The sequence below is a fragment of the Triturus cristatus genome, chromosome 2_1 (genome assembly GCF_964204655.1).
Source record: "Triturus cristatus chromosome 2_1, aTriCri1.1, whole genome shotgun sequence".
Classification (NCBI taxonomy): Eukaryota; Metazoa; Chordata; class Amphibia; order Caudata; family Salamandridae; genus Triturus; species Triturus cristatus.
Genome location: NC_140581.1, coordinates 949,332,693 through 949,360,193, shown reverse-complemented (window position 1 = coordinate 949,360,193; position 27,501 = coordinate 949,332,693). Strand labels below are relative to the sequence as shown.

Here is a 27,501-nt window from a genome sequence, read left to right as displayed (position 1 = left end):
TTAAGTTAGACAGTCATTTCATTTGTCCTTTTCTGCTTGCAAAACAGACAAAATGGCCGGGCCAGTTTATGTAAACAAAGGGAATGCAGAGTAAATATACAATCACTTTGCGGTTAAAAGCTTGTTGAGGAATCAGGCATCAGCCAATTTTCCAAGACTGCGCTTTCAGCACTGCTCTGCTATCAGAATATTTAGATGTTTGTGGCAGGTTAATGCGGGCCATTTTCGCCTGGCAACTGCATCAATTCCTAGCAACGGTGGGCTTGCATGCATACCAGGGCGGCCATTTTCCAGTTTCAACAAATGATAAGCCAAAATGGAAGATCAAGCAAGTGAAACCTTTGCTGACACTGTCAGGCATTTGCAGATAGAGATTTTCCTTGACAACGGTCCGATTATATTCCCTAGCAACTGTGCAGAGAGTCTTCTGTCTTCGTGACCAACTCAAAACTCTACCCTGCAAAATACAAATAGAGCTGAGAGGTCTCTCTTGTTATGTTTCACTACTCATAAGTCTGTCTTGTTTCATGTTTTGGTGCATCAAATGCCACAGTGACATACGCAGTTATTTACATGGGCAACAACAAAGGTTTTTGTGCACAGTCCAGATATATATTTTCAGATTTCTTTATAGATACACCGTGACCCCAGGAACCGGGTCGGCTCCTCCGCCATGGCAAAGTGGCGTCGCTCCACTGTCGAAAGGCAGCAGATTAAAAATAAGATGATAATAAAACAGTTTTATTATGTTTTTGTTTTTAACTTTCTCCCCAGTCCGCTGAGTCGAGTGCGGGGTTGGGCCATCCTCTCTATCCCAGCATCGTCAGCTAGGGAGGAGGAGTGGTTTGTGCCCTTTAAGTGCGCATGTCTGTTTGGCCAGCTCTCTTTGGCCAGCCAAACAGACATGTGGACTTAGCATTTCTCCACCTGGCTGTGTTGAGCAGCCGGGTGGAAACCCAGCGCAGGCTCCCAGGCCCTAACTGAGCTGCATATCAGCCAGCTCAGGCCAATCATGACGCTGCTCACATGTGAGGAAAGATTTTTCCTCAAACAGTTGTGGGCAAAACATGATAACTGCTCTAAACCAGACCTCTGTATCAGGAAGCTGATATCAATAATAGGCTATTGCTTACTCCTAAGTGATGATGAGTAACTAGGTGCCAAAATGGACTGCATCTCCAACAATTCCGTTCAGCAACTGTATTATTGTAGTTCCGGGATGGATAGTTTCAGCATAGCACAGCATCACACATGACAGTCTCCATTTTCACTAAAGACCACTAAAGAATTGGAAATAAAATAATAAACACCATGCTTCACTGTATTAACCCCTTCGCTGCTGCGGACATTCCGCTGCAGCGCTGGGGGGGGGCAGGGGGGCAGCGCGGTGGGCCTGTGCTCATGACGGAGCCGCTCCGTCATGAGCCACAGTTGAGCTGTGCTCATGACGGAACGGTTCCGTCATGACTCCGCCCATTTGCGTTGTCGCCCCGCACAGGCGGGGAAACAGCGCCGCGCAGGCGGAGCGGCCGCCAACAGGATTGTCATGACGGAACCGTTCCGTCATGAGCACACGCCAACCGTGGCTCATGACGGAACGGTTCCGTCATGAGCGGGGAAGGGGTTAAATGGTTCACTTTAGGAAATGTGGTCCTACGTTGCTTTGATGTGCGGTATTATTTTAGTTTATTTTCCGTAGAATGTGTTGGGTGATTTCCCAAAACTTTTTTCGCAGTATGTTGGTCTCCAGACCCAGTTCTTTCTTTCATAAAAGGAATCCAGGACTGGCTATTTGATTTTAAACATATATTAAAAAGGTGTCTGCATGTTCCCATGATAATGCCATTAAATATCTTGAAAAGGCTCAACTCCTTCTGTGTGTGAATATACAATTAGATGTAAGGACAGTACCTAGAGCTTTTGCTAGCGTCTATGATAGCAGTGTTTAATTTGAGCCAGTGGTGGCTTGTATTTTTGAGCATCGCACATATTTTTCCTAGTTAGATTTTGACCAAGAGCAAGAAAAATACACAGGGTGGAAAGGAGGAAAGAGTGAGATAAAGGAACAGGAAGTGTGTGGTGGTTCAATAAAAAGGCATGAGGTGGAATCAAGATTATGCGGCCTTGGTATGTGGTATAACGACATTCAAGGGTGCTGGCGATGTAATTCTGAGCAAAACTTTGGACCCTAGCACTTATTATTTTACAAATTAGGCACTGGATAGGATCCACTATCACACCCCATCACACCTTCCACTTGCCACAACATTTATACACAAGCAGCCTAGTGAGATATTTAGGGCCTCGTCTGGTATAGTTTGAGGCACAGCAATGCAGCAAGCCTTCCTGCTGTGCTGCAGTGGGTCAAAATGAAAGGGGAGGAATGCGCCGTATCTACAAGAAACATCCCGTTTCCTGTGCTGGCGCCCAAACAGATGTTGTGTGTCAATGTAGACACCCTTGCGGCATGTTGCACGGGAGCCTGCATTGCGGGGATGATTATTTTTGTGCAGGAAGGGACACCTTTCTGCACAAAAAAATCTTTGATGGTGTTTACCTCTTTCTATGCGTTCTGCAGAATGAAGCACGCATAGAAAGAGGAGAAAATGAGAAGTACAAATATTTTTCCATGTTGCGCCACTACTACGCCTCCACTGGGGAGGCGTAGCATTGTGACGCATTTTCATCTTTACAAAATGTTGTAAACCTGGGAATGTGTCAGGTTCCATGGATGTTGTGTGGGAACACCCACAGCAACATCCATTGAATGCTCCTTTCATGCAGAGTAATGCGTGAGGGGCCCATATTTACAAGGCCATGAAAAGTCACGCAGGGTGAATATGGGCAGGCAGACTGTCGAAAAAGTGATGCACCGGCAGTGCAATGGACTTGTAAATGCGGCCCTTAGTTCATATATAAATAACTAGGAATGTAAGCAAACATGCATTTTGTAAAGTACATGGAGACTGCACAGCTCTCCACAGGAACACACATATCACACATAACCCTTTCCCGTGTGGGTTTATTTGTCAAGCAATAATGAAATACAAAATAATGAAAGACGAGCCCGTTATATGAAGCAATGGGCTCTTATTGGCGTACCATTTATATTTCAAACTCATCAACTTGATGTCAGAGCTACATGAAGGAAAAAAAGGTGTCACAGTATATGCGCTCTCTGCTCATGTTATGTTTTTATTAGTGCTCTCAAAGCAGACTCCTGACTGGGTTCAATATGAAGGCAACAAATATAATAACAAATGTAATAAAAAGTATCATGTATAAATGTGAAAGGAACATTTAGTTGTCATTCTCACCTCTGGTAAGTCAATGTATCTCGTTCCGAGTTAATGGAAAACTGAGCTTAGAGTTCGTGCACAGTGAAAACATTATATAAAAAAGAACAGCACGTTACCTTGATTGGCACACCTACACGTCGTGTATGTTCTACTGTCACCGAGTGCATTCAATATGCTGCTCGATTTGTTTGGAAAGAAAGATAATGGTTTTGTATGTTAAGAGTGAGGGAGGTCATGGATCACAACCACATATGCAGGTTAAGAGCAAGCGACTACCCTGATACTTGAGCGACAGGAGCTCTCTCAAAAAAACATTCATGATGGGATGAAATGGTTCCCTTCTATGACAAATTTTGCAATACTTTATTTCCTGGATGGAGGTGGTTTTCCTTTTTCTAGAGGAGAGGGAAGATGTTGACATAGTTATTGGAAAAAATAAGGTAAGGGGAGATATTGTAAATTCCTATTAACTGGTGGTATTTTGTCTGGCTTTTTTTTGCTTTTGCAGTTTTATATACCACAAACTTGGCCCGAAGGAATTGGAGTGCTTTACATGAGCACCAGTTTCGTTACAGATGGACACATTCATTTTTAGGCACGGGGAGATTAAGAATTTTTGCCCAGAATCACAGGATGTTGAGCTGACGCCGAGACTTGAGCCTGGTTCCCTTCGCTCCAAAGTCAGCAGCTCTGGATATTGCCATATCCTCTGGTTGTTGTGCAATTTTAACATCACGCATAGTAACCTCATTATCAAAAATACATTGAAATATAACCTTCCTAAAAGATCCAACTTCTCGTTTTGCTCCAGAAGTTTGTTTTTTAAGTATGGCATTTGGCAGTACCTTAAGACTGGTTACATAACAGTGCTGAACCCAAATGATGAGTGTGAAACTAATACCATCAGTAGAGAACAATACACTGTTGTTTGTACTAGGTAAAATGAATCAATATTAGAAACATAAATTGTGCTTTCATGAAGGTCACATTCTTACAACGATGTTATTATAACTCTAACAGCTTTGTAACAAAGCTTGTTTTGCCATCAAAACATCAGCCAACAAATAGGCTCTCAATAAACACTCTTGCCCTAGCTGCAGATGGCAAATCTCAAGATGGCTGCTGTTATTGAAGTTTGCTTCCAACATCTCATTTCAAGATGCACTGCGTAGACCCCAAATCACATCCCAGTAATCAATTCATCTTCTATACTTCCTTCTCTTTCTACGGAGTGCATGTGAATTCAGGATCAGTGCTGTGTTCTGCCCACCCATAGGTACTATTGCTACAAAGCTGTTTGCACACATTACTAAGAATCAGTCTCATGGTGTGGATACTGGGAGTCTCAGAAGAGTTTATTTATCATCCTACAGAATCTCAAAGCATGTCTCAGACAGTGCAGCTAAAGTGAGGACTCCCAGCAACAATTATAACAAAAGCAAGAATAATTTACCAGTTAATCATAACTTGCCAAGCTAAAACACCTACTTTCCTAATAATATCACAGAATATCTAATTCAGATATCAGGCGTCTGCCACAAACTTTATCCTTCTCTTTCCCTGAAGGTGTGATATAAGCTACTCAATATCAAGGAGTCAGTACCATGCACAGTGCACCTTGCTACAGATGCAACATGTGTCTGTAGATGGTGCTGTGTGCATTGTTAGCATGTGCCTCCTTGAGTTAATCCTGAGGTTGCAGCAGAGGATAAAAATCTAGGCAAGGTTGGACCGCAGGTTATTTGAGAGATTGAAGACACAGGAACTGATTGAGAGTTTCGTGAGCAGCCTGCTGTCTTAGGGTGGAGGAGTCAATTACCTACATCACATTGACCGGACTACCATCCACCATACCAGTGGTTAACAAACCTTGAGGGGGCTCCCCTGCAAGGTACGTGGAGGGGCCCCTCCGGACATAATCAGGTGCTCTCCAGCCGAAGTGCTGTGCTGAGAGTCCCCCCTGGAGCTTGGGGGCCCCTGCACCGCGGAGGCTGCGGGGGCCTGTGTTACGCCCCTGCACCATACTTGTAGATCTGTTCTGGCCCTGCAGAGATCTCTGTGCCTCAATCGGAGGCTCCTTTCACTGCACTGAAAGTTTTCTTGCTAAGTGGCTGCTCAGCAGACATTTTTGTTAAAAAATAATAATTCCAAATTGAGCATTTGTTTTTGAAAAGCAAAATATTAATGACCCTACTCCCAAGATGAAGGGGTCAATTAAATTTTTTTCTTTTTCTGGACCACCAGAGTTTTTGTTACGGTCCAGAACTGATAAAAATTATTTCATACTGGCTGCTAGAAGGCTAAGAAGGCGGATAGTCTAATGCACCTACACTGATGGCCTAATTTCCATTACACCAATGATGTATGGTTTTCAATTGCAGAGACAACAGGGCACAATTGTTGGAAACAGAGTGGGTTGACCTTCAGTTTGGTGGAGAGGGTACTTTGCTAATTTGCGGCAGAATGTCCTGTCCGCCCAACTCTTATTCAAGCCTATAGACACAGCTAAGCATCAGTTTGCGTCAAAGTTTCATGGTGCATTCAAATCCTGTTAGATTCTGATAGTCACATTATATCTTCATATTACCTTTCAGAGCAGAACTGCTGAAAAGAGGATATAATCAGACACTAGGTTAGATAGATGTTGCACTGATCTTGTCACATTCTCTTACGAAGCACTTTAGCTTCTCTGATCTTTCTATAGGCTTCCTTCCCTATGGGACTTTCACAGCTGCTACAGAAGGTGAGTTTTCAAATTAGAAGACAATGTCCTTTTTACTCTATGGGAATTACTTAGAAATTAAGCTTAGTATTAATGAGAACTGTCAAATCTGACTCCGTTCATCCAAGGGGTTCCACGAGGCTCCATACAATCCCCTACTATGTTTAATCTATACAAATAACTGCTTACCTCAATCCCAAACATGACTGCCCTATCCATTCCTATTCCGATGATACTCAGCTACACATAAACCTTTTTCTACTGGAAGGAAAACTCCTCCTTAACCAAATTCTAAAGAACATCCAGTCTTGACTGCTGGTTCATCCACATAAAGCAGAACCCACTGAAGACAAAATTCCACCTCATCTCTCCCCCTGAAACAAACCCCATGCAGTACAAGGCCGGCTTGATCCGCTAAATGTATACCAAACTGCTGGCCCAAAACTCATTGATTTCATTAAATCACTCCGCATCTCCCTAGACAAGAACCTAAACTTGATAGTTCACATCAATACTATCACGAGGACTAAACATCAATTTAGATTTCTTTCAATCATCAAACCTTTCATCCCGCAGTCAGATTTTAAAAATGTTGTGCAAGCATTAGTCATATCAAGATTTGACTTTACCAATGTACTTCTAAGAGGAGTGCCACAAACACAACTATCTACTTTCAAGAGTAGTCTCTGGAGTGAGATCTTTCACATATTCTCATCTTTCTCAGCTGGCTACCCATCAAAGCCATTTCCATTTTCAAGATAGCCTGCATCACCCACAAATCCTTGCATTATGGCGTACTTAGAGACTCTGCAAAAAAAACATCTTCTCTGGAGGTAGCAAATTGCGGTTCAGTGGCAATTGTCTACAAATCACTGCTTATTGCCAACTCTCTACGTTTGGAACCTCCTAGGTTCAAAAAGCAAAAGATCAACAACGTAAGAGTGTATATAAAAAGAAGTACAACCAGCCGGTTGAATTCTAAAATACAGTTCTGAGTGTAAGTGAGACAGAATCAATCTAATATTAAAATAAAACCCTCACTCACCAACATAGTTGGTGACATGCTTCATCATGGGGTTTTGCCAGTGGTGCCTTGTGCGCCTCTGGTGTGCTTCGACGCCTTTAGTATGGCGGAGCAGCTGTAATCAGATTGAAGGGGGGTGTGTGATAAACCAAAAGTGAATTTAAAAGTCACATGGCGTCAGCCAGAAAACTTTAATGATGGCGTCATGTGAACAAGATAAAAAAAGTGGTGGATATCAATTCCTGAGCTTTAAATTGGTCAGGTCAATCCTACTAATGATCAAGTGGTCAACATGTTTCAGCTTTTTGTTGTGTATTCACCAAGCTTTCATCAGGACCTAATCAAAAGAACAAACACCTTGGCGGTATAAGCGCGCTAAGGCTTATCCAAACCTCAGGTGTGATTGAACCGATACACTCACGGTTACATCAGGGGTCTTCTGTTAATTCGAGGACAACCTCGTCTGTCTGGAAAAGATGTATGTATATTAGAATCCACATACAAGTATTGAGTATACAGTGTATATCAAAAGGACAAGATCAAGTATCAAACAAACACTCATTCAGATTGTCCCTATGTTTTTACATGGCTCGTAATAAAACACGGGGCAGTCCAAACAGACAAAAACTCAGTGTCATTTCAATCATCCAGATATATCTGCAACCAATTAGGGGCAGAATAACATTTGAGCGATTCTCTCAAGAGTCTGGGTATGTAAAAGATTACTTATTGACTATGCGGTGATCTCTATTAAGAATTTTTTGGCACGTGCAAATGTCGTTTGAAAGGGGCAATGCATAATCCCCAATACTGCGGCATAATTTTGAAAGACGGAATTAAAACAACTGAAAAATTGTTAAAAATGAGGCTTACGTAAATGAAGACGAGGAAGTGCTCCTTGGGCAAACGAACGGGTGGCGGGACTACAAAACAACTGTAGTGGAGACAGACAAAGAGGTAAATGTCAGACTCCTATAGTCCGTTAACCCAATAAATTTCTAAGTTCCGTTTCGAAGGGAACTAAAAGATAGTTTTACAGCGGTACTCACATCATCCAAGTCCTCAGCCAGGCAAATTCACCTACATATTGGTTGCAGATATATCTGGATGATTGAAATGACACTGAGTTTTTGTCTGTTTGGACTGCCCCGTGTTTTATTACGAGCCATGTAAAAACATAGGGACAATCTGAATGAGTGTTTGTTTGATACTTGATCTTGTCCTTTTGATATACACTGTATACTCAATACTTGTATGTGGATTCTAATATACATACATCTTTTCCAGACAGACGAGGTTGTCCTCGAATTAACAGAAGACCCCTGATGTAACCGTGAGTGTATCGGTTCAATCACACCTGAGGTTTGGATAAGCCTTAGCGCGCTTATACCGCCAAGGTGTTTGTTCTTTTGATTAGGTCCTGATGAAAGCTTGGTGAATACACAACAAAAAGCTGAAACATGTTGACCACTTGATCATTAGTAGGATTGACCTGACCAATTTAAAGCTCAGGAATTGATATCCACCACTTTTTTTATCTTGTTCACATGACGCCATCATTAAAGTTTTCTGGCTGACGCCATGTGACTTTTAAATTCACTTTTGGTTTATCACACACCCCCCTTCAATCTGATTACAGCTGCTCCGCCATACTAAAGGCGTCGAAGCACACCAGAGGCGCACAAGGCACCACTGGCAAAACCCCATGATGAAGCATGTCACCAACTATGTTGGTGAGTGAGGGTTTTATTTTAATATTAGATTGATTCTGTCTCACTTACACTCAGAACTGTATTTTAGAATTCAACCGGCTGGTTGTACTTCTTTTTATATACACTCTTACGTTGTTGATTTTTTGTACTTAACCCGAGGGAATAAGAGTGTAACTCCACCCTCTCTCTCTTGTTGTTCCTAATCAAAAAGCAAAAGGCCAATTCAAGGTCATTCTCTAGCTGTGCATCCTGAATATGGAAGTTGCTTCCTCAAGAGATATTTTCAAACCCAATGTTCGATTCCTTCAAATATTAAAATCCCCACCAATGGAAAACTACTAGCTTCATTAATCCCTCTACTTATGTGGTCTGTAACTAGTTTCTGTATTGCCACCAGCCTATTTGAGGACTTCTTGCGTACATCATTTGTCCACATTGCAAAGAGATTGAAGTTTGGCACCCCCTAGGTTATCTTGAGAGTTTTGTTGGTCTCTCTTGCACCCTAGATTCTTCCTGGTTTCATGTTTTACTGTAACTTTACTTTGTGTTATTGCACAACACTCTGACACCTACCCGTCTTGTATATCCTTTGCAAAACTGCTAATAAATCAAATAAATCATGAAGCTGCATTTGATATATGTCTGCAGTGCTATTGTGAATTTAAGAAGATTCTGGTCCATGGTCTTGAAACATTGTTTAATGTGCAGCCTGCCTATTGGAGAAATGTAAGTTATGGTTGGAAAAACCAATAGGAAAGCATCTCTTCATATTGTGTGTCTATTAATAAACTGGAGGCAGAAACGGTGTCTTCCATAAAAGAATGTCTCAAAGCAATTAAATTATGAAAATATTGATATTTCTCCATTTCTAGCCTGTCCTAGCCTTCTATAATCATGGACAGTAGGTGTAAAAAAAATATACTCTTTTTAATTTTTCCCCCTTCCTACTCGTCTTTGTCTTTTTTCCATTAAACAACTGCATGGTTTGCATTTGTATTGCAAAGCAGGTCACGAGACTACCAGCCTCTTTCTAAATCCACAGACAATCATGCATACCTATTTCCTAGACAACCACAACTATGATTGGGCCCTGGTTGCCACAACTGGATTTACATGGTGTGGAAACAACAGAGCCAAATTACAGGCAGAAACATCTAACTGGTAAAGTTGCTTTGGAAAAGGACTGCATTGCAGCCCAGACCCAGACCGCATCCATGACCATTGCCCAACCCTCAGACAGAAAAGTAAACTAACAAGTGATGGATGGATGTGTGAATTAGTCTCAGCTATTGGTAATTACTCGACCCGCATCCCAGTCCGATGCACACTGTGTTAATGAAAGCAAGCTATAACTGGCTGATGAGCCCCAACAAAGTTCAAACTGGTCCTGGGTTGCTTGTGTACCAGTTCAGGGAGGCTCAGGGTTGGCAGTTTGGCTGGACTGTTCTCACTGGAGCAGAGTTAAGACTGATATGCAAATGGCTCGGTCCAAATTAAGGTAGCATGATGTGCAACATAACAATGGATTGGGATGTGGCCCAAGTAATTGCCAGTGGGTGGGATCAATTCAAGCATTCCATCCATCATTTTATTCTATACTTTAGTGTGTCGCCCTAAGTGGGACGGGTAAGCCCATACGAGAGTTCTGTGCACACTCTGTCAATGGAACCAAGTTATACCTAGCTGATGCACCGTAACCAGGGCGAAATTGATCCTTGGTTGCTCTTGTTTTGGTTCAGGGAGGACCTGGCCTGAAATTTGGGTTGGACTGTTATCATTTGAGCAGGGCCAGGACTGATTTGCATATGGCTGGGTCCAAACTGAGGTGGCATGGTGTACAAAGTAACAATGGATTGGAATGGGGCCTCGAGTAAACCAGTGGCTGAAATTAATTCAAGCATTCTTCAATTCACCACTTTTTTGTATACCTTAGTGTGCAGCACTCAGACAAGGCACAGGAAAGCATGTCATGACAGCCAATCTTCTTTCCCTCCCCCCTCCACCTTCCACACTCTGCCATACCCACCTTACACCAGCCCTCCACGCACATTTACCACCTGCTTCAGCACAAACACACATACACACAAAGTAGTGAAGAGTACAGGAGACCAATCAGGAAGTGGGTGGTGGAGGCAGTCACTGGATGCAGCACTCCATTGGTAGGCAGAACGTGCACATCCCATCCACAGAAATAGACAAGACAGCTACCTTTAAACGCATCTGTCAGGGTTCCAACTTACAGCTAGGAGTTTCAAAATCAGCACTCTTATTGGAAGTGGGGCTCACTGGTGGAATTTTATCAGTAGCCCATGTTAACCCGCAGAGTTTCTATTTGTAGAGCCAAAATGCTAATGTTTACTTTTATAACCTCAACGACAGGCGTGTGGCAGTTATAGATAGTTCATGGTGACCTGATTTAATATGTTCTTATGATCAACATGGGCACTGTGTGTTAAATGTTATTTTGGCCCCGCCATTGCTATTTTAACAAATGTAATGCAGTCTCTCAAGTGAATATAACATGTTGTTTTTTCAATCAACGTGTGATGCCTGCAAATGAAGTACGACAGCTTTTTGCACCCCAAGTAAGACAAAAACGTCTAATCATTTTATAGACCGAGCAACTTTATACCGTGAAAAGAATATATATTGGAGTAGTTAAGGGCAAATTTGCGTACTTGGGGTAACCTCATGCGCGCAAGCAGGTAAATGTCACACAGCAGGTGTTTGCTTTTGCACCCCAGCATTATTAAGCTGCATACATCCTCAAAATGCGTTTTTGCTTCTTTTGAAGTTGTGGTAATGCATTTCCAAGTAGTATGGAATTGTTAGGACATACCCAGAGCTTTAGCCTTGGTGGCTCCCTGTGTGGCAATGTTTGTTGCCGCCCACCAATCACCTCCCACTCCACGGATTTCCTCACTACCACCATTTAGCAGTGCCCCTCAAGTCTCCATAAACATTCTCTCTCATGCATTTCTTTTGTTTTATTTCACCATTCATACTAGTGTAAGGTGTCAGAGCACTTTACATCACATACATATTACACAGAGACACTGAATCATAAGTGGGTAAATAACTGTGTAGTAAATGTTACACAAGACAGAGGACTACAAGGTGTAGGAGTCACAAGTCATCCCTACTGGTAGACAGTATAGTTTAAGAGTGCTTGGTCTGGAGAAACACAAACTCAGAATGTAAAAAGAACACCGTGGTTGGGCGCTGGCTTTACTAATAGGAATTGATTTTTACCCAATTGAACCCTTTTTACAATATTAGGGTAATGAAAGACTGGGGGGAAAAATCATAATACTCTAATCTATACCTTGCAGTGTGCATGCAGCTCTTCGATGATAGTTAATAACTCACTGTTCTATATTAGGGTTTAAACTGATAAACTGCAAGTAACAAAAGGGGCTGTCAGACAGAAGCAGTAACGCACTGACCTATTTACATCACATGCCATTTGTGATCTGAATGGTACACTTGCTTTGCAGAGGCATTTAACCTCCTGAACTACTTTATGATGAGTCAAAACTTCCACTAGACAAAACTCTTATCTCTCTGCAGCACCTCAATCAATTACCAGAGTTATCTTGACATTTTTATGGTTGCCTGAAAATTGCCGGAGGCAAGGAATGCATCAGCAGTTGCTTTTAAAACCATATTGTACTTGAAAACACAGCACCCCCCCAAAGTCAGCACCCGGTACAGTAGCACCGATTGCACCACCCTAGAGCCGGACCTGGACATAGCCTTTGTGGCTCTGGTTTGCTTTATTGTTCAGCAAAGGTGTATTTGTGTACTGCTGGCTGCTGCAGGCCACAGTATATTCAACGGAAGACCACTATAAAAGCAGCAGTTGTGTGCATTGGTACACGGTGAGCTGCACAAACCCACTGCCCAACCGCGCAAGTCCCCATGATAGAACAATTGAGCAGATGTATATATAACTTTATAAGTAGACGTAAACCTCTACTTGCACATTCTTGTGCCTCCAAACTGCCAGCTGCACAATTAGGGCTGGCTTTAAAATAAAATATCATGTTGGACTTTTAATTATTTTTTAAATCCTACACTACAATGGATTGAAGTGAAACAGGTTTCTTATCAATACAGTTTAGTTACATACCTTGCACCAAAGTTTCTGTGTGTTTTTCTTTCAGCCGTGCCCTTCAATAAACCGTTGGTAGTGCTGTTGGAAACTGATGGTTTACATAACATTAGTTGGGTGCAAAGTCAGACAGAGTTTTAGGCGTCTACCAATTTTTTTCATTATATAGGGGTCTTAAGGTTGCCTCTTCAATACTTGGGGCCGCATGTACATAGGCTATCTTTTACTAGTTCCTAATAGTGAATTTTTGCTCTCCACTATTAGGTTATCGTAAACACCTATGTACGAATGTGTCCTTGACCCATTTAGAGATTCCTAATGGGGTTGCAATTGCCCTACTGCATTACTATTCATGATTGTCACTAAAAACAGAGTGATGATGGCCTGGTGGGGACAGAAGACCACCATGTCTGTTTGCTTTTGAATAAATCAAAGTATCTTGTTTTAATGCAGCCCGTTTCCTTAACCCTTTTCTCTGCTAGGTCTTCCGTTCTATGCCACACCCATTTTTTTACTATTTGGGGTAGTTCACGCTTAGACCCCCCATAACTTCATGTCCACTTAAGGTATACACACCAAATTTGTGTCCTTTTCTTCCAACATCCTGAGGATTCTAAAGGTACCAGGGCTTTGAGGCTTCCCCTGGACGGGACTGAGAAATTAGGCAAAATACAGTTACATTTGTTTTTTGGGGAAATACGGGATTAAAGTGCTGCAGAAGAAATTGTCTGGTTTTTCCCTGCAAATGGTATCAACAAAGGGTTTGTAGTGATAAAATCACCATCTTCACAGCTTTCAGGAACAGGCAGACTTTTTTCAGAAAACAAACATTTTCTGCACAATTTTGGCATTATACTGGGACATGGCCTATTTTCCCTATTGTTTGTGCTTTCAACCTCCTTCTGGTAAGTGGTAGAAATGGGTGTGAAATCAATGATGGATCCTGGAAAGCTATATATTTCTGAAAAGTAGACAACATTCTGAATTCAGCAAGGGGGCATTTGTGAGGATCCTTCAAGTTTTATTTAAAGAAAGTAACAGTTGAAATAAAAGAATATTGAAATTTAGTTGAAAACAACAGCCATTTGTGTCCACATTTTCACCTGTAACTTCTTCTAACTATGGTAGATTGTTTACAGCTATATACTGTTACATTTGTGAGTCTCTTCTGTACAGGTTATACAGTAATTCATTTGGTAAAATATAAAGAGTGAAAAATAGGTATCAATGAATCCTATGTACTTCTCAAATGAGAACAAGATATGGAGTTTTGAAGCAGTGGTTACTTATGCATCTCGGAATTTATGGGTACCCATATTAGCATGTGAATTAGAGGTTATTTTTCAAAATCGCTTCTTTTTTGCACACTGTCCTACATTTGGAAGGCAGAAATGCATAGAAAGAAAGAAAGGGTAATAACACTTGTTATACTATTCTGTGTTCCCCTAAGTCTTTGGATAAAAATGGTACATCACTTGTGTGGATAGGCCCAGTTTCTGCAACAGAAAACAGCCGAAAATGCAACGTGGACACAGCAACTTTTTCTACTGAAAACTGACCCTTTTTTTGCAATGTGCCTAGCCATAGATTTTGGGCCCTAGCTCAGCCGGCACATATGCAAACCTAGCAAACCTGTACATTTTTTTAAACTATACAGCAAGGAGAATTAAGGATGGGGCGACATGTGTGACTCTCTCCAGGTTCTGTTAACCAAAACCCCTTTCAAACCTCAAACTTTGTAAAAAAAAGCACATTTTCCTTGCATTTCTGCGATGGAAAGTTCTGGACTCTACCGGAAGCCACAAACTTCCACTCATCCAGCATTTCCACAAGTCTGCTGATAAAAATGGTACCTCACTTGTGTGGGTAGGCCTAGTACCTCTGTAAGGAAACGGCCTAAAATGCAACGAGGACACATCACATTTTTCAAGTGAAAACGGACCCTTTCCTGCAATGTGCCTAGCTGTGGATTTTGGACCCTAGCTCAGGCGGCACCTAGGGAAAACTAGCAAACCTGTAAATTTGTAAAACTATACAGTAAGGGGAATTAAGGATGGGGTGACTTGTGTGGCTCTGTTTTCCAGAATCCCTTTCAAACCTCAAACAAAACATTACAAATTTCCTTGCATTTCTGTGATGGAAAGTTCTGAAATCGTCTGGGAGCCACAAACGTCCACCAACCCAGCATTTCCACAAGTCTGCTGAGTAAAATGATACCACCCTTGTGTTGGTGGGCCATGGGCCTGTGACTGGGAAAGGCCAAAAACATAGAGATTGTGGGGATAGCACAGTGAGCTCTAAGCACTTGGTCTCCCGATAAAAATGATACCTCACTTGTTTGGGAGTCCAATGCAGAATCGCCTAAAAGCTTACATAGAAAAAGAATAGTGCTTAGAGCTCCCTGTGCTATCCCCTCAATCTCTATGTTTTTGTCCTTTCCAGTCACAGGCCCTTGCAGCCAAAATGTGTTCACTACAGAAATGGAGAGCAACCCTTGCCTAAGGGGCTGCTCCCTAGCATTCCCATTAACATAACTCTGGTGCCTAGTGGGCTTTCTACCCCCGTGGGCAAATTCAGCGCTATTACCCCATCTGCCCCCTAAGGGGACAGAATGACTGTAGCTATTTTTTGCGGGGGGGGCAATGGGCAATTATGGGTAGCCCCCTCTTTTACTAAAAAAGAAGAATTCCTGGTGTCTAGTGGGCTTTCGGCCTCCACCGGGGGTTATAACCCATTGTCCCTTTTTTGTTTGGGGGCTGGGGGCATTGGCATACCCATTGCAGGCAGCCCCCACCCTTACATATTCAAAACAAAGTATCCTTGGTGCCTATTGGGTTTTCTGCCCAGCCCCCCGGAGGGTCAGATTGGGGGCTAGTACACCATTCTGCCCCCTAGAACAGACTTCTGTTTTCATAATTGTGGGTGGAGGCCTGTTGTGTGGGCTTTTTGCCTCCCAGGGGGACCATCGGGGGATATAACCCCCATCTACCTCTCAGGGTGGCACAAAGAGTGTCCTTTTTGTGGTGGGGATGGGGCATTGGTATGCCCATTGTGAGCAGCCCTCACCCCTCTATTATAAAAAAGAAAAACAATCGTCCTTGGTGCCTAGTGGACTTTCTGGCAAACCAAGAGGGGGGGGGGAGATCTGGGCTATTGCACCCATCTGCACTCCAAGGGGGGCAGAAAGACTGTGCCAATTTTTGGGAGGGTGGGACCATTACATTGCCCATTGAGGGCTGGCCCCACCCTTACGTTTTCACCCCAAAAAAGTATCCCTGGTGTCTAGTGTGCTTTCTACCCCCCAGGAGGAGTCAGAAAGACTGATAATGGCCAAATGTATATGGAGGAGCAAATGGCCTTGTCCAAGGGGCCGCTCCCCATCCCTGGTGTCTAGTGGGTGGATTCCTGCTTGGGGATTGCCCTCTTGTGACGATCCCCAAGAAAGGATGCACTAGGGAAGGGTACCATTGGAAAGGGGAGATTCTCCCCTTTTCAATGATATCCCTCCCGCCTGCCTACATTTTCAAGGGGCTAAGATATACCCAGGAGCATGCAGACAGTGAAAGCGAAATTAGCCGATTGGCTAATTTCACTTTCAGTGTCAGTGTAATGATGTCAGCGCGCCATGCGCGCCGATCGTCACTACACTGAAACAATAATGCCTCTTGCAGCTGGGGAAGCTATTTCCCAGCTCCAGAGGCTGAAAAAAAAAGAAATCCCTCTACTGTTTACAGCAGAGGAATTTCTAACTGCTGTGCCAAGGACGTAATGGTTACGTCCTTGACACAACATCACCGCAGCCAAGTACATAACCATTACGTGCTCGGCATGGAAAGGGTTAAAAGAAAACGGGATACATTTCAACAAAAAGAAAATAGAAAAATGAAATGTTTCAATTTCATTTTTTAAGAGAAGGCAGTGGTTCTTAGGATCACTGCCTGCTCATAAAAAAAAAATTCTGCGACTATTTACAAAGAGGAAGAAGTCTCCTGGGGACCCATTCCTGTTTGCGAATGTTTTGCAAATGCATGTCGATCACAAAACATTGGTACATGGCAATGCGAGTCGCTACTAGGAAGGGACGCGCTTAACACGCTCCTTCCTAATATGTTATGTTATGTTATGTTAGAGCTATATTTCTTGAGCGCACGGCTACCCAGAACGGGTGTCCCGGCGCTTTGGCAGAGAGTCCTGAACACAACCAAGAAAAACCCAGCGGCAGAAACACTGTAGGCCCACTGGTTAGGCGTTGAAGAGGAGCGTCTTGAGCTCCTTTCTAAAGGCCAGAAGATTGTTAGCCTTGCGGAGTGACAGAGGGAGCTCATTCCACAAACTGGCTGCCATAAACTGGAAAGACCGGCCTCCCATCCGCACGCGTTTGATCACTGGTACCTCCACTTTAGCCAGGTCAGCAGATCTCAAACTCCTCCGGGGAACGTAGAGAGCAATCCGCTTCCTGAGGTAAGCTGGGCCAATGCAGTGGAGGGCTTTAAACGCCAACGTGAGGACCTTGAAACTAATTCTGCTAGGGATAGACAGCCAATGCAGCCTACCGCGCAGTAGAGAGGCACTGGCTCTCCGTGGAAGGCCAAAGATGGCTCTGGCCGCCGAGTTTTGGACAACTTGCAATCTGGATACCAGATATTTAGGCAGACCAGAGAAAAGTGCGTTAGCGTAGTCTAAACGCGAGCCCACAAGTGCTTGCACGATGTTCTTGCGATATTGAAGGGAAAGCAGTGGGAGAAATTTCCTCACCATCTTCAAGATACCGAAACATTTCCCCGCCAGGCCCGTGATGTGGGGACGAAAAGAAAGACTGTCGTCAAATACCACACCCAGATTTTTTACTTGGGCAGATGGTTTCTCAGGGGGGAACATGTCGGAAGGCCACCACGATTTCCAGCCAGGGTCCTCAGCGCAGCCAAAAAAGAGCAACTCGGACTTATCCGAGTTACATTTCAGGTTCTGGTGCTGAAACCATGCAAAAACAGCACTCAGGCAGTCTCTGATTCTGTCGCCATTAAAAACCTCTCCCTTCCTGCAGGTAAACAGGAGCTGGGTGTCATCAGCGTATGAGATGACCCGGGCTCCAAATGCCTCAGCGACCTTCGCCAAAGGGGCCACATAAATGTTAAATATGGTGGGGCTCAGGATGGATCCTTGAGGCACCCCCACCTCTAGCGAAGGCATTTCCGCGGAGAACGGAGGAGCCCAGATCACCTGCCGACGGTCGGTTAAGAAGGATTGAAACCAGTCCAACACCGTCCCCCGCAGACCTACCTCCCTGAGTCTTAGGAGGAGGCCGGCGTGTGGGACGGTGTCGAATGCCGCCGACAGGTCCAGCAAGACCAACATAGCCTTTCCCCCAAGATCAAGCGTTTCCCTGATGGCGTCGGTCACCTCCACAAGAGCTGTCTCCGTACTGTAATTGGCACGGAAACCAGATTGGGAGTCATGCAGCAGTTTGTTATTCTCTATAAAGGTGGTAAGAGTATGCTGAACATGTTTCTCCGCCACCTTCGCCAGAGCAGGGAGGAGGGAGATTGGTCTATAGTTGGCCCACTGTAAAGGTTCGAGCAGAGGTTTCTTAATGAGCGGGAGAATAAGAGCATGCTTCCATTCTTTAGGGACCACTCCAGAACTCAGAGACATGTTGAGCAAGGGGTTCAGCAAGTTGTTAATAGCTGGTGCCACCGAGCTCAGGCATTTAGCCGGACACGCATCCAAGGGGGATCCAGATTTCAGCCGGGAAAGCAGTTCCAGAGAGGACTCGCAGGATAGCGGGGGGAACGTCGAAAGAGTGGGCGCCAGCTCGGCTGCAGCGGATGGAAGGACCTTCAGATCACTTTCCACAGCTGCAGCCACTTCCAGGGACCCCACCCGATCGAAAGAGTCCTGAATCCTACGGATCTTGTCCACAAAGAAGTCAGCAAGCTGCTTGATCCACTCCTCAGTATGGGAGTGAACCCTAGCGGCCGCCACCGGCTCTACGAATTCCTTCACTATTCGGAATAGTTCCCGGCTCGTGTTATCAGCCTGGTCTATTCTATGCTCGAAGTAGATCTTTTTAGCTTCGGCAATCTGTCTGTGATAGGATTTTATCGCACCCCTGTACTTCAGTTTCTCCTCAGGCGCATATCTGCGCCGCCAGAGCCTTTCAGATCTTTTGCAGTCCTGGCGCGCTTTTCGCAGAGTAGCAGTGAACCAAGGAGCGGAATCCTGGCAGGGGGCTGTCCTGACCGGTTTCCGAGGGGCAAGCTCCTCGAATCTTGTCCGAAGCCAGTCCTGGACTAGCGGCAGGTCGACTTCTAAGTTCCCAGTCGTAATGCAAGGATGTGCATGGAGTGCGTCAGCGAGCATATCAGCTGACACCAGGTGAAAGGCTCTAGCTTGACGAGACCCGTCCTTATGAGCTCTTTGACTCGTCTGGTGCTCAGCTAACAACACGAAATTAATTAAATAATGGTCGGACCATAGAACCGGCAAAGGGGAGGACACCTTAATTGGCACAGTGGAAAAGATTAAATCCAACGTATGCCCTTTCACGTGCGTTGGACTATCGATGAAAGAGGTCAGTCCGAGCATCTCGGTAATGTCCCGTAATTTAGATGCATCGGCGTCAGTTGTCGAGTCCATGTGCAGATTTAAGTCGCCCAGCAGTACACAGTGTGCCGAGCGCACACAGGGCACTGACAGTGCCACCTGTAAATCCTCGAAAAACGAGCCTACTGGATTGAAAAACCCAAATTGCCATTTGGTAACAAGTTGCTGAATCGCAATTTGGGCTTTTTACATGCCAAAAAGCCATTTTTGCATTCGCAAAGGGGCCAATTCTGAGAATCAACCCTTTTGCGACCGTCAAAGAGATTGGTACATATGGCCCTAAACTCGCTGGTGCACTGGATCTCCCAGCAAATATGAATTGTTTCATCTTGAATGGGTATTTTCTGTTGTTGCAAGTGGCCAAAGCCAAATGAGCATCGCATTGAACATTATTATTAGAAAACAGGAAGTGATATGCAGAAGTGAAAGTTGACAACCGGCTGTTTCCACCTACAAGCTGCAGTTAGAAATGCCTCCACCTACAGGATGGAGTCAGAACTGCAGCAAAATTGCAGTGGTCTGGGTAGCTTGGAGTAGACCAAGTTGTTCTATTGATGAATATGAATAGCTTACACGTCTCTAACAAAAGGCAGTGGAAATATGGCAAGCCCACTGAAATGCGGCAGTTTAGTGGTTTCTGGAGTAACCTCTGCATTATTCCACTTCCACTCTTCATAAATGTATTCCTCTTTTTATTTAGAGCTCTGAAATGACCTATTGCATTTTTTCTCCTTTCTTTACAAGGTGTCATGTCCGGTGTACACCGATAGACTTTACGCAGATACAGGTAAGAAAGAATGCAAACCTTCATATTGGGCCTTCCTTGGGCCAAATGCAAAATCTGCTCCAGAGATGTGAAAAGGTTTTTTTAAGGCATTAGATTAAAACCAAACATCAGCTCTATTTTTACTGTTTTGCAAGTGGTAGATGGTGGACGATATTAAAATCGAATGCAGAAGTAATTTTTCACTAATTTTAATCTACGTCTGTTTACATAAGCAATTTAGAGATTAGTGATTTAATGAGCGAGGAGCTTATGTACTGAAGGATTTTTGTCTTTTGTAAAGCCTTCACTTGGCAAAATGTCAGGGATGTGTAAAAAAAAAAAAAAAAATCTAATGTGCTCGCGTTCATCCTGTGCCACAGCTGCTATTTTAGGCACACTTTGTCAATCCTTACCTATTAGGAGGCAAAAAAGGACTGTTTTATTTTTTTATGCTGTGCAAAGATATTTACTGGTGTTTTGTGGCTGCTTTTAGGCAAAGCACTGGCTGGTATCTGGCCGCCCTCGTCAGTTGGTAACCATTCACCGGGCATTCTGAACAGTTTCTACTGGATGAGTGACGGAACAGACAGCAGTCCAATGGTCTGTTTCTGCCCTGCCTCCTCAGGTCCTACTTGCTTTGCACATTTATTTTGCATCGCCAAATCCAGTGCTTTGAGGGGACAGGAGGGACAGTCATTGTAATACTGGCACATTGCGAAAATAAATACACAGATACACAGTAGTGGCTCGCACAGGTAAGAGCAGTGGGGAGGTGGGACGTGGCAGGTGGTTGGTGCTGGAAGTCGACAGACAACCAGATAAGTAATATTAGTAGGGGTCCGTGGAGGGAGTTCAGTGGGGCAGTGAGGCGGGGCGGGGGAGGGGTTGTGAGGCGGGGCGGGGTGGGGGAGGGGCGGGGGAGGGGCAGGGTGGAGAAATGTAAACACCGGAATATGGATGAACGAAGGTAAGTACACATTTAAATAAATAAAACGAATTTCGTTGTGCGCGCTGCATCGCATTTTGCGATGCAGCGCGCGCAAAGGATTTTGTTTTATTTATTTAAATGTGTACTTACCTCCGTTCATCCATATTCCGGTGTTTACATTTCCCCACCCTGCCCCTTCCCCGTCCCGCCTCACTGCCCCACCGAACTCCCTCCACGGACCGCTACTGAGTAATAACAAAATAAATAAATAAAACCACTTACTTTGTGCTTGCCACATCGCCGCATCGGCGATGTGGTGAGCACAAAGTAAGTAAGTTTATGTATTTATTTATTTTATATTACTTTTCTCCTTGTTTGTCGACTTCCACCAACTCCCACCTCGCCCCGCCGTCCCTACCGCTCTTACCTGTGTGAGCCGCTACTGCAGATACAGGTCTGCTGTTCCTTGCTGGTCGGCATCTCTACATTCATAGTGGTGACATGGAAATGAAGAATGAATCGCGTTGCTTTGAAACTCACCATGAAAGTTTCTGGGACTCTTGCCCATGGCCTCTTAGTGCCATGCCACATTATCACATAGGACACCACAAACGTACATTGCTGGGTCGAATAACTACTACGCAAATGCACTGCCATGTCCACCAGCTAATAATACATCCGTAAAGTTCTTTAGCAGGAGTTATGGTTTTACATCCTTCATGATATATTCAGTTATATTCAGCACACCACTTGAAATGTATCTGCGTAGTTGATGAAGTGGTAGATATTGGTTTATTCCATATCTGTGTGATATTCGTCTCTGTCTCATTTATTCAGCCAAACCATCCCTTCCTTTGCTTGGATATTCATGGTGCAACAAGCCAGTCGAGTAGTACATATTTGCCAAGAACATGTATGATACATTCTGTATGTTTTGTGATACATATGAAGGATCCTCCACTTTCGAGGTTGGGAAATGCTTTCATCTTTCTACCATAAACAATTTTTCATAAAATGAGCACGGCTCATAGTGCTTTTAAATGCTGCATTCTAGTTTTGTGGCTGCAGGAAAAACACAGTGGCATTAGTTTAACAAGCTGTTCCTCACCTTCGGGCCTAGTAGTTTGAATGGATCGAAGTTGAAAAGTTTTGGGATGCTCATATTAAATTTGATACACATATCCTGATTTTAACACAAACTTTTCAAGAAGGTGGTGCGCCAATTACTTTCTTTGGTGACCACCTGCAAATTCTGCTATTGCAAAGGTTTTCTTTGCATTTTATTGACATGACATTTGAAAAAAATATCAAATAAATATTATCCAAGGAAGTGAGATGAGAATATGTTGGATTCATTTGTTTCCTCTCTGCCATCCACCCACCAACCACAAATGATTTCAGTAAACTATATTGCACAGAGTGGAGTGTCATCATCAAGAGTGGTGCAAATTGTCTAATGGAGGATGCATTTTGTATAGTGTTGATCTATTTCACATATTTTGTATATTCTTTATTTTCGGCCTAATTGTGTTTTAGTAGTGTTGTTTTTTTACATTTAGGACCTTACACAAGAACCCTCGAAGAAGGGGTGTTAATTCTGCAAGCCTCATATAAAACAATACTGACAATTGTAATGACTCTGGGGGTATGGAATTATTGAGGGATTCTTGGGTGAACACTCAGAATCTCCTGAGTAATGAAGAATTAGCAGAGCACTTGCTAGTTGGGTATACTTCCACAATTTTCCCACAGTTTCCACACAAAGGTTTTGGTTGCTCCATTACATTTTTTTAAACCATGGGCAGGACAGTTTTACCAATTTGGATTCCCAATTCAGTGTTTATGAAATGCAAGCACATTATTAACAAGTGCATAACCTTTGACGCCTACTCCAGATGATCTGTCCTTGCAAAAATTCATCTTAACCACCAACAAGGTGATGGATAAAATGCTTGAATTAATCTCAGCGGTTGACAATCGATTGAGCAGCACCCCAGACCGTTGTTTTTCACCCAGTATGCCACCTTAGTGTGGATCCATCCATATGCAAATCAGTCTTGACCTTGTGCCAATAGGAACAGTCCAGTCCACGCTGTCAGACCACAACCTCCATGAGCTAGGTTCCATTGAAGACCATATAGGGGGCAAGAATTGTGCCAGACACGGTTGGCTTAAGGGTCCTTATGGACGTTATTATTTAAGTTATGCTTGTGAGTTATGTAATACTGGTAATATGAAGGAATTTGAAATTGGCGGCCAAAAATGATGTTGTTATCCACAGATAAGATGATTTGTATGAAAATGCAAGTTCATCAAACAGAATATAGTATGGACAATTTGTTGCCTTAAATTAATTTAGAAAAACCCAAACCTTTCCATTAAAATGTAAATTATTTTTTTATATTTGTACATTAAATATGACATTTAATCCTTGCTTAGGCCCAGTAATGACTAAGTGGGGTCCCACAGAAGTCAAAAGGTTAAGAACCACTGCTCAAGGCTTGACTTTATCAGCATTTTCACAACATTCACTCTATATCTAAATGGCAGCTAGACAGAACGTGAGCAGCTGCTGACAAACTGCACTGCGCATGCGTGCAGCCCAAACCGTAACGAATCTGAAGAGGAACTGAAGCTGAAGAGTGGAAATTTCATGTAATTTGCAAACATTAAAAATGTCACTTGTGTTTCTGCCTCTCGGTTTGTCGTGTCAGAAAGCGGTGGAGTTTCAGCACTCCGCGAGCAGGACTCGGGAGGTGATTACAAGTAAATAAATATTCATTGTGTACATGGCGTGCCACCCGCTCCCTCTTCCCGCAGACGGTTTCAATTGCTGCCTCTGTGCTTGACAAAGAAGGTGGCAAATCTAACCTGATTGGGCGCCCCCTTGCAATGCCGCTCAAGAAGAAGTAAACAGGCCCGCTTCTTGCAGGATTACCTGCTCCCGAGGCATTGCCAGAGTGACAATTTAAGTCTATTGTTGAGTCTGCCTGGTTCCTAGGGAGGGACGAATTTGTCTCAATTTGTCCCTCAGTGCATATCACCATCACCACACGCTAACTATAATGCGCCTACTCTTCTATTTCTAACATTTGTAATACAATTACGAATGCCTCTGTAATTTCTGATCCTTGCTCAACACCTGTAGAGATCGCATTTTCAAGTGGTGTGATGTTTATCGCAACTGGTGGTTACTGGGCCTGGTAAAGATTACAACTTTGGATATTGTTTTCCTCTAGAGATTTCGGCTGGTCAAACCTGCTGGAATTCAATGGGATAAAAGCCCAGTAATTACTGAGACATGCAGATATTAGTACAGACAATCCCAAAATCTGTGTGTATGTCCCATTTTGTAGGATTTTCCATGCAGCAGGCAGTTGTTATTGCTCTTGATAAATTGTGACCCCTGGGTCATGGGTAAATATCAGGGGGCAGATTTACAACAAAGTAACGCAGCACGACGCAGCAAGTCAATATGCTGCTCAGTGCTGCGTTAGTTTGGAAAGCACAGAGATGCAACATATTTACAAGAATATGTCGCATCTCTGTGCTTCCCATGCGCTGGTGCACAAAATGCAGCCATGCGCCGGCCCAGGCACCCTTGCACCATTGTGCAAGGATGCCTGCGTTGTGGGGAGATTGTTTTTGTGCAGATAGGGACACCTTCCTGCACAAAATCAATCACAAGAGGCTTTTTCCTCTTTCAACGCGTGCTGTAGAATGCAGCACACATTGAAAGAGGAAAAAACGAAAACATTTCTCCTCGTTGCGCCTCGTTACGCCACCCCTAGGGTGGCATAGCATTCACAAGCATCTCCAGATTTACAGTTTCTCGTAAATCTGGAGATGTGTCTTGTTCCACGGGTGTTGCGTGGGAACACCCACAGCAACACCCATGGAGCGCCCCTTCCACGCACAGTGCTGCGTGTGAAGGGGCCATATTTACGAGGAGAAGAAAAGTCACGCAGGGTGGCTTTTCCTCTCCTTGTAAATATGGAGGAGCCCCCTGCGCCACCAGTACGTCACGAAAAGTGACGTAGTGGTAGCGCAGGGGGCTTGTAAATCTGCCCCCATGTGCGCTAAACATCATCTACCTTTCCTGTCTGCCCAGTACTAGGCCCTAAATGTAAGGGTTTGACTAAAAGTCTGATTTCACTGAAATATTTCACCAAGAATAACTTAGCAAAATACATCAGGCAACATGCCTCGAAAATAGGTAAAACAGCAAGATTTTGATGCACTAAATTTCACTCCGTAGTTTATGCCACATTTTGAGAGTACAAAATCGAAATAGGTGGTAACTTCAACGCCCAGTAAATCCCTGAACCCTGGGCAGCAGTATTTAGTGGTTTCGGTAAATACCCACCGAGTTTCGCCCAACTCGTAATCATGACTCTTGCATTATAAATAAGCAGCTGATGAGACTGGGCAGCATTATGTCGACTTACAGAGAGAAGTCAAACTTTAAGACTGTAATGGAAGGAACATAGTAAGTGGCTCACCTTTTTGTAACTATGACACTAACACACAAAATGAGAACATCAGTGCAGCAACAAGCATTGAGCATAAATTTATGTTTTGATATACACATTTATTATTCATAAAATTGTTTCAAGGAGTTAGTTCATGTAAAGAGACACCTCCAGTCTGAAAGCTTATTATATTAATAATGATTATATTTTAATGAAAATAAAATACTGCATTTTCCTGGTTTAAAGCAGTGTAAATTACAGGTACTAATAATAATTTATAGAATTCACTTCTGCCACCTCGGAAGAATGAAAGGCTGGATCTGTTTTGCAAAAATAGGAACTCTTCAGGCATACATACAAGACCCTAGGGCCACCGTAGCGTCACTTTTTGACGCTCCGGTGGCGGTATGCCCTGCACCATATTTACAAAGTGACGTTAAGCCATATTTATGGCTTAACGCCGCTTTGTAAATATGGTACCCATTTACACAGGTGTCTGCGTGAAAAGAGCGTGTAATGGGTGTTGCTGTGTGTTTCACTGCAACACCCATATGTTTTTTATACTGCCCTAGATTTACAAGGATCTGTCAATCTGAGGCAGCGCCAAAAATTAATGCCATGCAAGAACCGGCATTAAAATGGCGCACGAGGAGAAATGCTTTTATTTCTCCTCATTTTTGCTTTTTCTGCAGCACATATAGAAAGAGCAAAAAGCCATTAGTGATTGTTTATGTGCAGAAGCCTTACTGCACATACTCAATCATTCCCTGCAACTCAGGGTGTCTGCGCTTGCGCTAGACAGCTTATTTTAGCGCCAGCTCTAAAGAAAACACAGTGGTGTGCCGTATTGTAGTAACTATGGCGCATCCCTGCATTTTGAAAATGTTGGAGCCAAATTTGGTGCAGCTCCGCCCTCCGACATTTTATAGTACATATGCCCCTTAATCTCCAGAAAACTGCATTTGTCACGCAGCCATCCGCCGAACTGAAGATTTCGGTTTAAATCCGCATCCTAGAAAGATGATGTGTTAATTAGAAATAGAAATACAGCATACGGCAATAAGAGAAAAGCGAACAGGCAGATCTGCATGTTATTTAGAATAAAGCTTTTAAGATAGTTCAGAGGGTTAATGTGATTAGTGCACCAGTTGCAAACCAATTACAACAATGAAAAAAGTCAATATTCGATTCAAAAAGTGCCATTTGTTTCTGTTCACGGATATATACAGAATGATATAGATAGTGCAGAACATGTAGTATTCTGTGGGTTTTTGTTCTGGGCTCTCCTACACTGTAAAAACTCCAGACAATGCTAGCAAATACTTCTGTAGTCCTACTGGCCCATACATCTCCGATGCCATGCTTACCCTTAACCCCAAACCTTGTGGCTGAGGGCCTTGAAGTTGATTTAACATTTGTTTGGGAGCAAAAAGCAGGGAAGTTTTAGTAGGGTGGGTTAACTTACTTTCAACTTTTTATTAGCGAATGGTTGAGTCATACCTATTTATGACTGATATTATATAATGTGTCCTATTATATGAGTTCTCATGTCTAAACTGTTGATCATAATTGCAATTGCTGAAGGGCAGTTGGTGTTGTATTCTGCTCAGAGATCTGCTTATCACTCCATCACAGCAGGAATCGTGCTCTGCTGCAATATATTGTAAATAATATATGAGATAAAGTACCCAGAACTGTCACAGTATAAGTGTCTTTTTGAGGACAATGATCTTCAAGTTGACTTGCAGTATCATTTTATGTACAATCGGTTGGATGCATCCCTACGGTATGTGTGTGGTCTGTGCCTCATTGACGGACCTGTGACTGAGGAAGTGGGTGTACTGTCTCTGTGTTTCCACCT

The 27,501-nt window shown here is 43.4% G+C and overlaps 1 protein-coding gene across 1 annotated transcript in view; it reads left to right on the top strand.

The window, feature by feature from the left end:
• The window catches only part of PTPRD (protein tyrosine phosphatase receptor type D), a 3,784,543-nt gene that overhangs the window by 2,733,172 nt on the left and 1,023,870 nt on the right, over positions 1 to 27,501 (top strand). Inside the window, exon 9 of the mRNA XM_085633482.1 lies at positions 20,219 to 20,261. The gene's annotated coding sequence lies outside the window, so the exon portion shown is untranslated. The remainder of the gene's footprint in view (positions 1 to 20,218; positions 20,262 to 27,501) is intronic.